At 40.3% G+C, this 14,865-nt stretch overlaps 1 protein-coding gene across 1 annotated transcript in view; it reads right to left on the reverse strand.

Moving 5' to 3' along the window:
* LOC150087245 (uncharacterized) overlaps positions 1 to 13,353 on the reverse strand; it is a 33,508-nt gene extending 20,155 nt beyond the window's left edge. The window contains exon 1 of the mRNA XM_090371100.1: positions 12,869 to 13,353. The gene's annotated coding sequence lies outside the window, so the exon portion shown is untranslated. The remainder of the gene's footprint in view (positions 1 to 12,868) is intronic.
* Between the last annotated feature and the right edge of the window lie 1,512 nt (positions 13,354 to 14,865).

The following is a 14,865-nucleotide window of genomic DNA, read 5'->3' on the forward strand; positions in this document are numbered from 1 at the left end:
TCCAAATATTGTCAATTATTTTCAAATATAGTAATGTATATAACTAATTTCTTTTCTAAACGATCCTTTCCTCATTTAACAGTGTACTCTGGTTTGAGGCTGTAATGGCAAAGCCTGAATAATTAATACTGTAATGTGAAGCAGATGCTACTAGATGGCGGTGCTGTAGATATTCTCTTGTTGACTTCGTGGAAAAGAAAGCAGTGATGTTTCGCTTAGAACGTTAGTTTTCGGTGTGCGATCCACAGATTCCCATCGTACCCTGGATAGGTACGACAGAGTACACTTATTTAGCATGAAAAAAATAAATAAATAAATAAAATAATAATGAGCAAACAAATAAATAAGTAAATTATTAGATGCACAATTCAGTATTTTAAAGAAAATGTTCCCTTTTCTTCTCTTTCTTTTTTCTTTGTTTTAGGAGATTCTCTTTGGCAGCCAGCCCCCGGTGTGTCCCTGCATTCCATTACACGGGCAAAAATATAGTGCCTTTCATTTATTACAGAATGCGCTTCCACTCTTGCAGTGATATAGCTGTTCTTATTTTTATTTAAAAAAACTGGAATTATTGTACAGCTTTTGTCATTATTTGTTTACTGTAATTATTGTACAGAACCCCAGGGACTCATATCTGGTGAGTAGGGGGTTGGCACACCCAGGGTCCTGAGCTGGATATCATCATTCTTCTTTTTCTTGGTGATTCCCTCCTACTTCTCTCTCTCTCTCTTTCAGGGTACTCATTTTTTTTTTTTTTTTTTTTTTTTTTTTTGGCTGGTGCAGCATAAGCCTCAGGCTTCCTTGTACCATATGGCTAATAATAATAATAATAATTTTACGTGTGAAATTTGAAAAATGCGTTATACTGGATGCACATTCTTTAGTATAGAAAGGTGCACTCATTATTAACGTATTCTTCGCGTTCTGAAATAAAAAGAAATAAAATACTTTATCATAATATTTACTCGATGTTTAAATAATTTTATCACAAAATGGTTTTCGACCTCAGTTACGTTTTTTCTAATGTGCAGCGGGAAGGAAACTAATTCGTGACCTCTGTTCTAGCATATAAATGTGCCGGTTGCTAGAGCTTTACGGTTATTTGAATTCCGGATAACAAAACTTTTACTGCGATCCAGACTGCACCATTGCGCATAGTTATTCTGAGATCTTTGGGAAAGTTGAAATGAAAAGATAAACCTCAAGTTGCCTAAATTCGGCAAATTTTTGTACCTCAGAGAGATCAACAAATACGCTCCATACAAAAAAGAATCAGTCAACTGACAACATTCTTTGACACGGACAAGACGGTACGCTTTCCCTTTTGAGGTCTGCAAAACAAGGAATCAGGCAAATAAACTTCAGCGATGAAAAGAAAATGGAATGGGCAAGTGAGGGTGAAAGAGAGACTGCAAAAAAGGGAATTGTACAATCTGTCTTCTTTGTGTTCGTTATTCGTGTCGTGCGAGTGAATGCCAATCGCTAAGAAAGATGTGTTCGGGGAAGGAAAGTTCGATGAAGTAGAAAAGTAGACCACCAGGAAATAAATAAAAATTAACAACTTCGAAAAAAAAAAATTAAAAGCGTATATCTGCGTCTGGAAATGTGCCATTTTCCCGCACATGATAAAAAAAAATAAATAATAAAAACCTTATTGATTTGTCTGATATATCCAGCGTGTGTGGGTCATTGTCCTTGGAATAGCAGGTGTCATGTGAGTGTGTCACGCGTACTACAAATTTAGGAATCGGTATGCCGCTGTATAAACGAGGTTGTGACCCGGCCAAGTTGTTGCATATCACTGCACGATGGTCCGGTGCAGTGATATGCAACAACTGCACGGTGTCAGGGAAGTCGTTAGGCCTAACACGTATAATCGTATAATTGCACGTAGAAAATCGGACACAAAAAGGTTCCAATCATTCGCCAATAACAAAAGTGTATGGAGGTTAGCTGGGAGATAGCCCCATTCTGGCGAACACAATAAAGAAAGTGGTTAATAATATGTTTCGTAACTATGACAACCGTCAATTTTCGTAATTACTCCGCTCAAGGTACGCCGTAAGTAAGAAAGGGGATATTATCCGGCTCGTCAAGCAGAACAATGCTCACTTCTTTCGCAAACAGTCCGATAAAGATAATAGATCATGAAAGGTGGGGGGGGGGGGAGCATCAGATCTCCCACATTGCCATGGAATTCTCTGAATTCTGAAGTTGGTGTTTATTTGATTGACACTAAACGATGAACTATGTAATGGCTGTTTATTGCCATTCTCTCTCAAATCACTTCGAAGGTTCCTATGCTTTGGTTGTTGTAGTGGGATTTTAGTAACATCACCGGCTTGGGCCATATTGCTCTGTGTATATTGTCTGCAAATTGCGTGTGTGCTACGGTCGATTTTCTGTTTTCTGAACGAAAAACCCGAGTTTCCAGGAGAAAAAAACCACGCTACCTCACCTGAGACCGACTAACTCAGCCACGTTGTGAAAAAGGCCCATAAAAATTCCTCGCGTCATTTACGGGATTCGAACTCAGCTCTTTTCCACACGATGTGGGGAGGCTATTGATTATACCAACTGTGCTACCCAAGAGGACCCCGCACTTTGGATGGCTTATTGTGCATTATTTACTAATATCAGCGCTTTGCTGATATCTTCCCTGAATTCCAACAAAATTGAATGGTAACATATACTCAGTTAACATTAATAATAAAATTAGCGGATGACAACTGCAAGAAGTTTATATTTACATATTAATATATACGAGGTTATGTGACAGTGGACTGATTGACGTGTTCTGGTTTTTGTGGATTCTGACTACTGCGATGTGACCAAAACGAGGCACAATTAGCCCTTTTGTGTGTATGTTCTGAGCTTATCACGTGTGATACATTTTAGGTGGCACTCGAGAAAAGACTGCGCCATTGCTCATGGTTATTCTAAGATCTTTGGGGAAGCTGAAATTAAAAGATAAACCAAGATCAAGAAGAAACAAAAAGAACACAGACCTTGTAGCCGTTAGGTTTCGTACAGCTCTTATTACCCCTGCTAGGGTTGATAAGAGCTGTACAAGGTCTAAAATATTGGCAAAATAATTTTCCAATTATTTAATGATAATCCAGGTGGATTTTTATCATCTTTATTGGTTGAAGGTGGACCATTGCTACATTTATATGCCCTAGGCATTGCAGTTTTGTAGTGAAGATCTAAGAGAAGGTGTTTCACTGCACAGGGTTCGTTCGGTGGTCCGAGAGATTGTCGTCACTTCCCAGATATCAGGTGAATCCATTCGGCCTCAAAGGAGTTGTGCCAAGGTGTGCAGATTCCTCTCCTTGACCATGGTATCCCACGGTTTCATTCCGAGCAGTTATACTTTGTAACTGTGCCATAAATTCAGTGCGTTCGAATATGGTCACAGTGACTTGAGTAAAAAAGAATAAAAATTTTTTTGTCCATTACTTAATCTCACGCTACAGCAGTAAGGTCTACGGGGTACTTGGGCTTTATGGCAGGAAATAAGCCTGGCCGTAAAACGAACACGCTTTATTAACGCCCGCGATCTTCTTTATAAATTCCACCAGCTTGTGCCACATCCAGGGCACTCAGTAGAGCTGTTTGGCAGTGTGGATTAAGAAACAATGACTATCAGCTAACTTGACAGACTTTTATTAGGTTTGTTAGCAAAGGGGTTAGGGGTAAGATTTGTTTACTTGTAGGATTGAAATGGCTTTGGTTGATAGCGATCAAAGTAAACAGACAGGGAGAACATAAATAGATTACGAGCTAATCAAGGCCGCTGACCAATATAACAATCGTGTATCCAGCTGGAGGTGACGGCACGCGGGGCTACGTGATCCGATATAGCGAACGAAGTTAAAAGTACTTAAAAGCGACACGCGGACCCTTGACCTCTAACACAATGAAATACTACACCTTGACGAGTTTATGTGACACTGGAACAATACCCACCTACGTCTGTGTCGGCGTAACGAACTTATTTATATTATTTTATTTTTTTCTTTTACAATTTCGCTATCGTGAGAACCACTAAATAATACCACGTACAAACGGACCTACAAAACAGGTCATGGCAACGCTCTGTCATAAGACACAAAACGTATCGTGGGATTGGGAATGAGGGACACGGATTGTCTTTATGTCTACTCGGTGCGGGCAGAAACAACTTTGCTGCGCGGGGAAGCTGTCCTAAAGGGAGGGGGACTGCAGAGAGGTCCGTGGTACCCCCCAAATAATGAGTAGCGCTAGGCATGCATACTTCCAGGTGCCAACTGAAATGGCTTCGGGAGGTCCATTTGTGCGTTGCAATCGCCCATCGGCCGTCTGGGAATGATGAATGTAATGGCGAAAGGCGGAACATGGAACGAAGGAGAAGCAAAGTCTCGCGATTATGAGCGAACAGGAAGGAGACAGAAAACGCACGAGGTGGCCAGTGGCATTTCATTATGCAATTGGGTTACTCGCTTTGGATTGTTATCCGTTAGTTAGAAACTCGTTTTCAACTGGACTTCGCATGTGAACCAGGTCACTTCCCCCATTTCTCCCCTCCCCTGAATAGAAAGGGAGAAAGCGTGCCTTTCCCAAAGTTGTTTCCAAAATACATCTTTCCGGAAGGTGTGAAAAGGAAGGGAGCGTAAAGAGTGGGTGGCAGCTCGAGTAAAAGCGAGGCCACGATAACACACCTTTGTGAGCTCCAGGGAAAGGTTGCAGTGTGGGGAGAACGCGAGCCTGATGGTAACCTCGCCTCGTATCACTGTTAACGTTTCATTTCGTAGCTCGTTAAAAGGAGAAATAATGCGCGCTTGTCCTACTCACTTTCCACAAAAATACACAGCCTTTCGGACACTCATTTGTTGATTTAGTTCGCCTCTCGTGCGAATATCTGACCGTGCGACATAAGACCACCAAGGAGCACAAATAAATCGGAAATTAAATTTTGTCATCAAACAATATAAATTTAATTTTTTTTTTTAAAATTTAAATCCGGCTGAAGTATGCGCTTCACCCTGAACCTGAAATGGCAGTATATGCCAAGGGGTAAACATCATCACAAATCTGGGTGACAACGCCAAATAAGTAATGTGTGGTCGTGTTTCTAGTAACCGTATGAGTGCACCGCTGTGATAATGAAAGTTAATATAGAAGATTAAGAGTTTTTGGAAGAAAAATGCTGCATCTCCTGCGACCAGCCTTTTTTTGTACTTTTCCCCCCCACTTTTTCTCCCCGAAGGCAGGAAGAGAAAGAGTGGGGAGGAATAGACTCCTAGACCTTTTCCAAATGGGTGAAGAGTGGCGAATCCTCACGGGAGCCACGATTTCTAATGTGTTTGGGTAATATCATGTGAAGTTTTTTTTTTCTTTTAAGTCTTGTGCTGAACTGGACACAGGCAAGGATGGTTGCAGCTGTCACAAACTAAGAGATCCAGGGGACAATGAAGCATGCCCTTCTCATCAGTCCTTCACGATTGACTTGAGAGAGAGAAGGAAGGTCGAGTTGCCCGTTTTTCGTTCATCCGGGGGAGGAGTATTTGCTGTCCATGCCTGAGACCGACTAACTCAGCCACTGAATGATAAAATACCATAAAGTTCCTGGCTTCATTAATGGGATTCGAACCCGGCCGTTTTCCACGCAGGACGGTGACTAGAACCACTGTGCTACCGCGTAGGAGCAAGTGAGAAAGGGAAAATCCTTAAATACCCTCAAGAAAACTAATTTCATTTTCCGGTATTTAAACAAAGTTTGCGCTAAAAATTAACAACAGTGGGAAAGAAAATGATGTCCAGAAGTGAGATGGTTCAAACACAACGGTACGAAGCGTGACTGATGAATGGACTTGTTCAAAAATGTCCCGTCTCCTCATACCTACAGAGGTACGGACAGAAAACTGAAATCGGGCGATCGAGGAGTGGTGTTGGAGGGGAATCGCTTTACAGTGCGACCGTGATTGTGTGCTAATAGCTCGTACGAAGGGGAGGTCTTCGACTTTTAAATGACCTGATTTTTTAAGGAAAATGCAGGAATGCAATGAAATGAGCATTTCGGTGATTCTGCTGAGATTCGCTGATCCTTCAGCCGGAGTCATAAAAGGGAAACAGCTGGACAGCGCAGGGAAGTTGTCGTAAAGAGAAGAAATTGCAGAGAAGCTACGTGGCGTCCTCACGACGAGTTGCGCCGTATCTAGCGTTTAGACATTCCTTGGCGACCAGAATTCCCCCTCCCCTTTGAATCCACGTCGTGCTTCAGAAAATCCGCTGAGCAGCTCGAAAAAGTATTATCTGCATGGATGCTTTGATCATCGTGTGATTCACACCTTTTCCATGGGCAAGGTTGTTTGTTTGTTATTTGGTTTTTAGGAGCATTAGCAACTAAGGCCATATTGTTCCGGGATATGCGATAATCATTCCCTGACCTTTCCGCATCCTTCGTATTTCGTGGTGACGGGCTCGAACCCCGGTCTAATCAAGAAGCGTGTGTACGCACTGCTGCTCCTTCCCACCTGGCTACGGAGGCGCCCATGGGCAAGGTTCACGGTTTCATTAGACTGATAACATAACGTTTACTCCTGATTAAAGTGATTCGAGTTATCACCGCAAATCGATTATTAATCGATTTGCGGTTATTAATCGATTATTAGACCCGCTTTTAGCTACTTGTAAAATTTATGTAATTTTTCACGCTAACCAATTCTTTGACCGCCAAGTTCACGTATTCTTCATCTTTTAAACTCCTGTGTCTCGAAGTATAACCAGAAAATTTATTGATTTATTAATAGTATCCTCGTAGCAACATGAAGTAGACATCAGTAATTAAACATAATACAAAACAAGCACATTGTGTTTAACGGTGTTTACATAGGAGAGCAACATGTAAGTCCTAACGTATATAAAAATTACTAAAGTACAAAATTATTATTTTATTATTATTTTTTTTTTTTTTGCTAGCTAACGAATTAAAAAAATGGGCAGCACATGCATTTTTCATTATAGTACTGCTCCCTGTTAGTAATATTTTAAAGTTGAGAAAATATCGCGAGGCCCGAATACTCTGATTCTATGAGAATCACATTCGCAAATTCGTCTTTCGAATTTCTAAACACGGTTTCAAGAATTTATATGCATGCGTCGCAAAAATAAAATGCAAACTGAACCCCTTGCTATCCATTGAAGTCTCAAATTACCACGCGATGATTCGAATGTGTACATGAGGAACTGCAAGCTCCGTATTCGGAGATTCTATGCAGTATGAGAACAACCTAAATGCTCATTTCATTACACTTATTCTGTACAGGAAAAATGTGTTCATTCCTGATTTTCCCTAATAAAAATCCGAGTCATTTAAGAGTCGTAGACCCCTTCATATGGGCAATTAGCCCACAATCACGGTGAACATTGTGGAACGATTCTACCCCAGCCCCCTCCAACATCCCTCCTCGATCGCCTGATTTCAGTTTGCTGTTCGTACTTCTGTGGACAGGCGGAGACGGGACATTTTTGAACAATTCCTTCGTGGTCACGCTTTGTAATTTCACTGTCTGAACCATGTCACTTCTGTATATCATACATCAGCCCATTGTCATTTTGTAGCGCCAATTCTCTGTTTCACTCTGGAAAACGAAACCACCGTTTTTTTTTGTTTTTTTTTTTTCCTTGGGGGCACTTCCCTCTCACATGTGCTGACCAGCCTCAAGGGCTCCCCCCAACTAGGTCCTCTACTTTTCATTGTGTTCATAAATGATCTTCCTTCTTTCATCTGCATCAAAATTTAAGTTTCTCTCTATGCTGATGGTCTTAAGACCTACTCCGCAGTGAAGGAGATTATCGATTCTCAACAGCTCCAATGCGCCCTCAATAAATTCTCTCCGTGGCTATCTCTAAATGGCTTGTCCGCTAACCTCTTGAAGTGCAAAGTAATCTTTCTCATCCGGCAGATCTCCACAACTAATAAATACGGGATACACTAACTCTATTACCATCGAAAGGTGTGACTGTCAACGACTTGGGGGTTCTCTTCTCTAGCAGTGCTAAATTCGATGCTCATGTCCTTAAAATCACTCTCAAAGCATTCAAAACACTCGGATTCATCAAACGGAATACTTACAAATTCAAAAACTACAGATATGCGGTTATCCTTTATAAGACTATTGTTCTGCCAATCCTTGAATTCAGCTCACCCATCTGGAATCCTCACACAGACATTAACAAAATTAAAGCAGTGCAAAAAAATTGTCAGTTAAGTTACCTTGCGTTCCGTAATCCTCTATTTTATCACTTGGTGTACTATGAATCGTTGCGTGATTACTTTCATCTGAGGCTTCTGTACAGTAGAAGAGTTATTGTCACCCTTCTAGCCAAAATAATCACTGGAACTTATGAAAATCTGATATCCTTAGCAAAATCAATTTCAATGCTCCTTGTAGACAAGTCAAGAACCTTACCCTGTTTCGTGTTGACTCTGCTACCACTGACTTGATGAAGTTCAGTCTACTGAACAGAATCAGCAAATGACTCTCTCATTGACTTCTTTGACAACTCCCAACCACTGATGAATTCCATCCACAAGTTTGCCTCTTCTCTTAAACTGCATAGTGACTAGCTCTGATCTAATTGTTCTAGTTTATTATTATGTGTTTTATTATTTTTCTATTCTCTAACTTATTAATTATTACTTGTTTTACCGGTAACTCAACGCAATCATCCTTTGTACATATGTTTTTAATGTTTGAATCTATATCGATATTTATCTGCCTGTTGGATCTTTTATTATTGTTATAAATTGTGTTCATTGTTCTGCTCTCAGATACACTGTCACTGGTTACCTGTTGTGTATCTTGTTATTAATAAAATTTAGAAAAATAAAAAATTAACATCCGTGGAGAACTGCGATGTGACTGCCATGCTCCGTTATCCCTTGGATCGCTTAGTTTGTGACAGCTGTAACTATCCTTGCCTTCCTTCTTTCTGAAACTGTCATATTAAGGCCACCCGAAAGTAACCTTATCCATTCATGTGTATTATGTACATAAATTGCGTTGTTCCCTGGTCGATTTTCTTGTGTTTCTGGAAGAAAAACTCTAGTTTCCGAGGGTAGCAGGACCCTGCTGTCTCCACCTGAGACTGACTAATGCAGCCACGAAGTAAAAAAAAAACCCTAAAGATTCCTTGCGTTATTGACTGGATTCGAACCGGCATTTTCCACCTGGCGTGTGAAGGTGGTGATTACAACTACTGCGAGAACTAAACCATTTTTGTGTATGTCCAGTTCAGCAAACAATATTTTATAAACTCGGTGATATTACGCTAACATGCGAGTCTCTCGTGAGGATTTGCCACTCTTCCATTTGGAAAAGATTTTAGGTTCTATTTCCCTCGCTGACTCTCCCCATTCCTGGGATATAACCATCCAATTTCAGGCGAGTTAGGGTTTTTCCTTACAAAAATTCGGCTTCTTTTCATGTACAGACTGGCCAACACTCCGTTAAGTTGCTATGGTGATCTGTATTTTGTGATGCCGAAGAAATGTTTTCCAGTTGAAGATGGACAGGATAATTTCAACTTTGAGAGACACTATTAGCAAATGTTTAACTTTTAATGCATGGAAAAGGAAGAAACGGTTAAACGATGGTCGATATTCCTAAAGAATGTCAACACTATACAAGTAGTACGTTTGCAAGGAGAGTGCGTGGGGTAATGCCAATATATATGGGAATTTTCCAATATCCAGCTCTACAAATCAGTGATTCAACCACATTTTGAATACTGTATACACTCGTTGAGGACTTATTTCGAGAAAGATGTCGACTTGTTTGGAAGAGTACACGGATGGGGAAACAACATTATTGTAAAGAGATCTTTATAGGAAGCCCCAGTTGTAAGCTTAGCAAATTTGGAACGAGGCATATGCATGGGAATTTAATTGAGGTGTATTGATGACCATAAAAGGATTGATCAAATTTTATGATAGAATAGTATTTCCTCTTTTTAGAGTGACAAAAGAAGGAGATATTCGAGATTGAGGAAAAATTATTTTGATTCAAGTTCAAAGATAATTTTAGACTGGATACAAGAAAACTTGCCTCTACTTAAAGGATAATCATTTATCGGAACAAGTTACCGCTCAAACCGGCAGCACCAAAGAGCGGAAGCTGCATTACCGTTGCTTCCTTGAATAGTTCTGCTATTTTAATACTATTTAAGCTTCAGATCAAGAAATGCCGACTTTTAGACAAACGGAATCCAATATTTTATTGAGAAAGCTTGTGCATTCCATATTATGATTTTGGCAGGATTTTATGTTGATGATCTTATGGAACAATTTTTCTTGTAATTTTATGGTGTCGTAAATTACCAGGCGTATCTTCATATGCTTCTATTTCTCCGGAAATTGTTGTCCTTTAAGATGAACACCTAAACATAAAAGGCTATAGAAATCAATATATCATACTTCTTGTGAACTGCATATATCCTATGGTCAGTTATTTGAGGGGTAAAAAATTTGTTACTTGAAGGAAAAGCTATGCAACCCTCGTCAGACGATTGCATGGTCCAAGTCGGTCAACGAGAGATGAAAAAAAAAAAAGCTAAGAGTGCCTCACCCGACGGAACTTTTTCTTCTGACCCTTATTGGCAACACGTGGTTAGGTTTTATTCATCCACGTACCATAAACGAAATATGCCGATATGCTTGATGTCTAAGTACTATTCCTACGTATCGTTTTTGTTTCCAAACAATTTAAGACAACTTAATGGGAGTTCAGAGATAGTTGTGGCTATCAAGAGTAGCATGAAACCGGCCTAGAACGCAGTTTCCTGGCGCTTCTAACGATTACTTCGATATCTATCTTTTGACTGAAAATATAGATATCGAAGTGGGTTCACTTAAGTATTTGATGATTCGGAGATTACGACATCCAATTTCAATGTATATAGGAGGGACAGAGGATTCCGTGGTGGCGGCACTGCTCCAATTCATTCTAAGAGTATCGCGTTTATTCAATCTCTAATACTTAATGATCTCGAATCTCATTACTGCATTCTTCAAATTGGTACCGAGAAGTTCAGTTGTTCATCTTTCTTGTATATTTTCATCCGCCACTTACTCAAACCATTGTCTACTTTCGTCGATTGCCCAATGCCATTTTTTACAAATTCAGCCTTCTGACCTTACTATTGTTGCAGGCGACTTTAATGCACAAAAAACTGAACTGGGACCAGCATCGAGATTCAACACAACTACATATTTTTTTAATTGTATGTGTTTAATGTTTTTTTAATTGTATAGATATTGAGCAGCATTGTGATCTTCCCTCAAGATCATGATCCTAATTAATCTCTTATTTGCTTTCTCCAGTATCATTGTAAGATTAAGGACACTCCACTTCCATTATGATTACCTCCCTCTTATTTTTGAGGTTCACTCTTCTATCAAACCTACCAGCTCATCTATTTGAAAGTTTAAATGCAACTTCAGAAGGCTACAGCGCTCATTTCTGCCCAACTTATGGGTTCCCCAAGGGGCTTGCCTAGGACCTCTCATATTTAACTCTTCATCAATAACTTTCCTCAGTCTCAGGATTCTCAGTCCAAATTACCACGTGTACTGATGATATCAAACTCTGCTCATCCATTGTAAACCATCGAACTAAATTGAACTCCACCGAGCTGTAAACAAACTCGTGAAATGGGCCTCAGACAACGGACTCCGTAAGTCCATTTAAGTACCAATGTATTTTGCAACTTCCCGATCACAATAATCTAGCCTATTCTTACTGTCTTCGAACAGCTTATATTCAAAAGTGATCAAAACTCTGACCTAGGAGTAATTTTCTCAAGCAACTGCCAATTTGACAAACCTTATCCACAATAACGTTAAACTTTTGAAATTATTAGAGATTCATCAAAAGGAACACTCTCCGCTTTAAAGTTGCATACTCGTAAAGGTCCTTTCAGTGGTACAAGTTCTGTAGTTTAATCAACCTCTCCCTTGTTTATCCCGGAAAATTTCAAATTTATTATTAGATTTATTACTGTTTTTGTTATAATTACTTTCATTGTATTAAACGTGCACTGTAATTGGATGCCCTGTAATGCATTTTCTGTTTTAAAAGCTAAGAAATAAAAATTACCTCGAGTAATTCGCATTGTGGCGTCTAACAGGAAGGCATCGTTGGAAAGAGTAGTGGGATGAAAACATTTCTACGGAATGTTATCTCGCAGTGACTCACCCTCAAAACTTATTGGTCGGAAAGGTCAAAATAGACTTTCTTCTCTAACGATAGACACGCATGCAGAGAAATTATCTTTAACTTAATGGAAGGTCTTATCAATGGGCGTAGCGTGGAGAGATGCATGAAAGTTATGCATGAGGGCCCAGCAATTAAGGAAAATAACATGGAGATAGAAGGGAAGATAAGCGTCCGAAAGAGGGCTTTTTTAAATAATTTGACAGATACGTATTTCTCTTTTTTTTGTAAATGAATGTATATCAGCAAATTAAGAAATAACGAAATTAGTGAAATCTGCACGTAACTTAGCCACAATGTAAGAAATGTTTCTTATATCGGCAACTTCGGCCATACACGTTTGCACAGATTTCACGATGTCAGTTAATGTGGTATTCGGGGATGAGCACGTGAGAAAGAGGGCTCTTGGGAGAGCGCGTGAAATAAAGGGGATTTTCAGAGAAAATGTGCCTGTTAGTCTACGCTATCTCAACATCTCCATGGCAACCTAGTATGTGTAATATTTCCAGTTTTTAGCCTCCAATTGTCTGTTTATTATACAGTTCCTCCCCTCTTCCACTTGAATAGGTCCCCTTAATTTAAGTGGGTGGAAAGCCATCAGAAGCACTTACCTTTCCAAACAGCAGCCTCGTGATTAATCCAGATGTCTCACTGCTAAGGGACGGAATGCCGCACTGTTAAAACGCTCGTGCCACACCAGTTACCCAACCACAGCCGAGGCCAACTACTGCCACTGCTGCGACCAACTGCAGCACACAAATGTGCCTTACGAGAGCCCGCGCCTGTTCTACTTGCTCCCTGCGGCGTAAATAAGGCCATGACACCCTTCAGTGGTTGGAGCTTCCGGCTCGGTGGGTTTTGTGGGATAAGATGTTTTAATAAGCAACCCCCTACTGCCTTCGTTTCTTCCACTCATTCTGTCTCACTCCTCGCGGATCATTTATGATATGACAAAAGGTGCGCAGATGCTTCTTGAGAGCGTTCAATACCCTCAAGACATATTGGGGCAACGCTGAGCCCCACTCCGGCTAATCATTCTTTCTTACATTCCCTTCCCTTCTTTGAAAGTTTTGTTCTTTCAAAGTTTGGAGAAAGAGGTGGCAACCCCCGTAGAGGATATTTCATTTACGCTATCATATTTTGCCTTCTGTGCGAAGGAATATAGAAGCCCATTAGAATTTATCACCTAGCCCCAGGGACGGGCGTACCAATTTTAAAATTGCTCGCCTTTAGGATATACTGCAGAAATCCTGGCAATACCAGTGCCAATGGCCACGCACGCAACTTCCTGTATTCCAATTCTGCAACTAAGCGTGTTCGAGGCAATTCGAAAGGTAACAAATCAAGTTGGCTGATATGAGCATTGATTTGCAGAACTGATCAGCCTGGTCCACAAATCATCAGTTCTTATCCAGCAAGGATCCACTCCGCCATGGTACGTTAACTCAACAAATATAGTTATCCTTAATATTTGTCGAGGATTTATCGACTTATTCAAAAGTATTGCCAAGTCCCTTTACAACGATCATATTACAGTAGTTGCTTGAGAAATAAGTTATGTTCCGTTATAATTTCTGCTACACCAAGCAATTCAATTCAGCCACTCTCCCGTATACTTTCATCAACCAGTTCTTCTTAAGCTACCCGGAAGTTTTAAATTACGCTCCCGGTTTTAAAACAGGTATCTGTTCATCACAGAGCCACAGAATAAGGTCAGTAATATCGAGTCTGAATGGGCAACAGTCAAATGTTTGACAATGCGAATTGGGCACATTCTCGCGCATCCACGTACTGTATATTACTTTTGGAATGTAATAAACGGGAACCAAGTGGTGAACTATCTCACCTCTTTCCTTCCCTGTAACTTAGCATTCTGTTTTGACGCCATACTTGGCTATGTTTCGGTTTAAGTTGGTGTTAAACTGTACTGGAATGAACTAATCAGTTTATTCTGAAGAATATTTGTGATTAACGTTGTCCTTCTGTCATCCTTTACTCTTTTTTCCTTATTTCGTAGTTGCGTACCAGAAGATATCCTTTGTGGATTAATCTACATTTGAAACACGACAACTTTAGGGATGATGGCGCTAGTTCTTAACAGCAACAGCCTTCACGCAAGGGGCCAAGTACTGATAAATCGCGTATAACTGAAAATGTAGGTGTTAAATCGGGGCATCTATATCATAGGCATTTTGCAAATAGCAGGGCTGTTGATAGAATTCCCAAATACATTGTCTAACCAGCAGAGGGCGCTTCTGGAGTTGTTACTTCTGAATATTCATTATTAATGAATATTCACCACCTCAGAAATTACGTTTACCAGGAACTGTTCCTTCCCCCTCTCCGTAAAAGGGGAGTTGGAAGAGGCACTAAAAATAGAACAGCAATTCGATTCATTCCGGGTTCGCCGCGGAAGATTGATAATACTAACACAAGCAATGATCAAAGATGTCTTTGTGGTTGCTTCCTCGTGCATGACACTGCGTTAACCCCCACCTCCCTCGGCAGCATTTCCCTTTCTTTTGACGAGGTCATTCTTCCAGTTTTTTCCTTCTCAAAAGAAGCCATGCTCCGTTCCTTATAGTCGCACACTAACTGCCGCAAGGTA

The sequence above is a fragment of the Mastigoproctus giganteus genome, chromosome 4, assembly GCF_048544385.1.
Source record: "Mastigoproctus giganteus isolate SK-2022 chromosome 4, ASM4854438v1, whole genome shotgun sequence".
Classification (NCBI taxonomy): Eukaryota; Metazoa; Arthropoda; class Arachnida; order Uropygi; family Thelyphonidae; genus Mastigoproctus; species Mastigoproctus giganteus.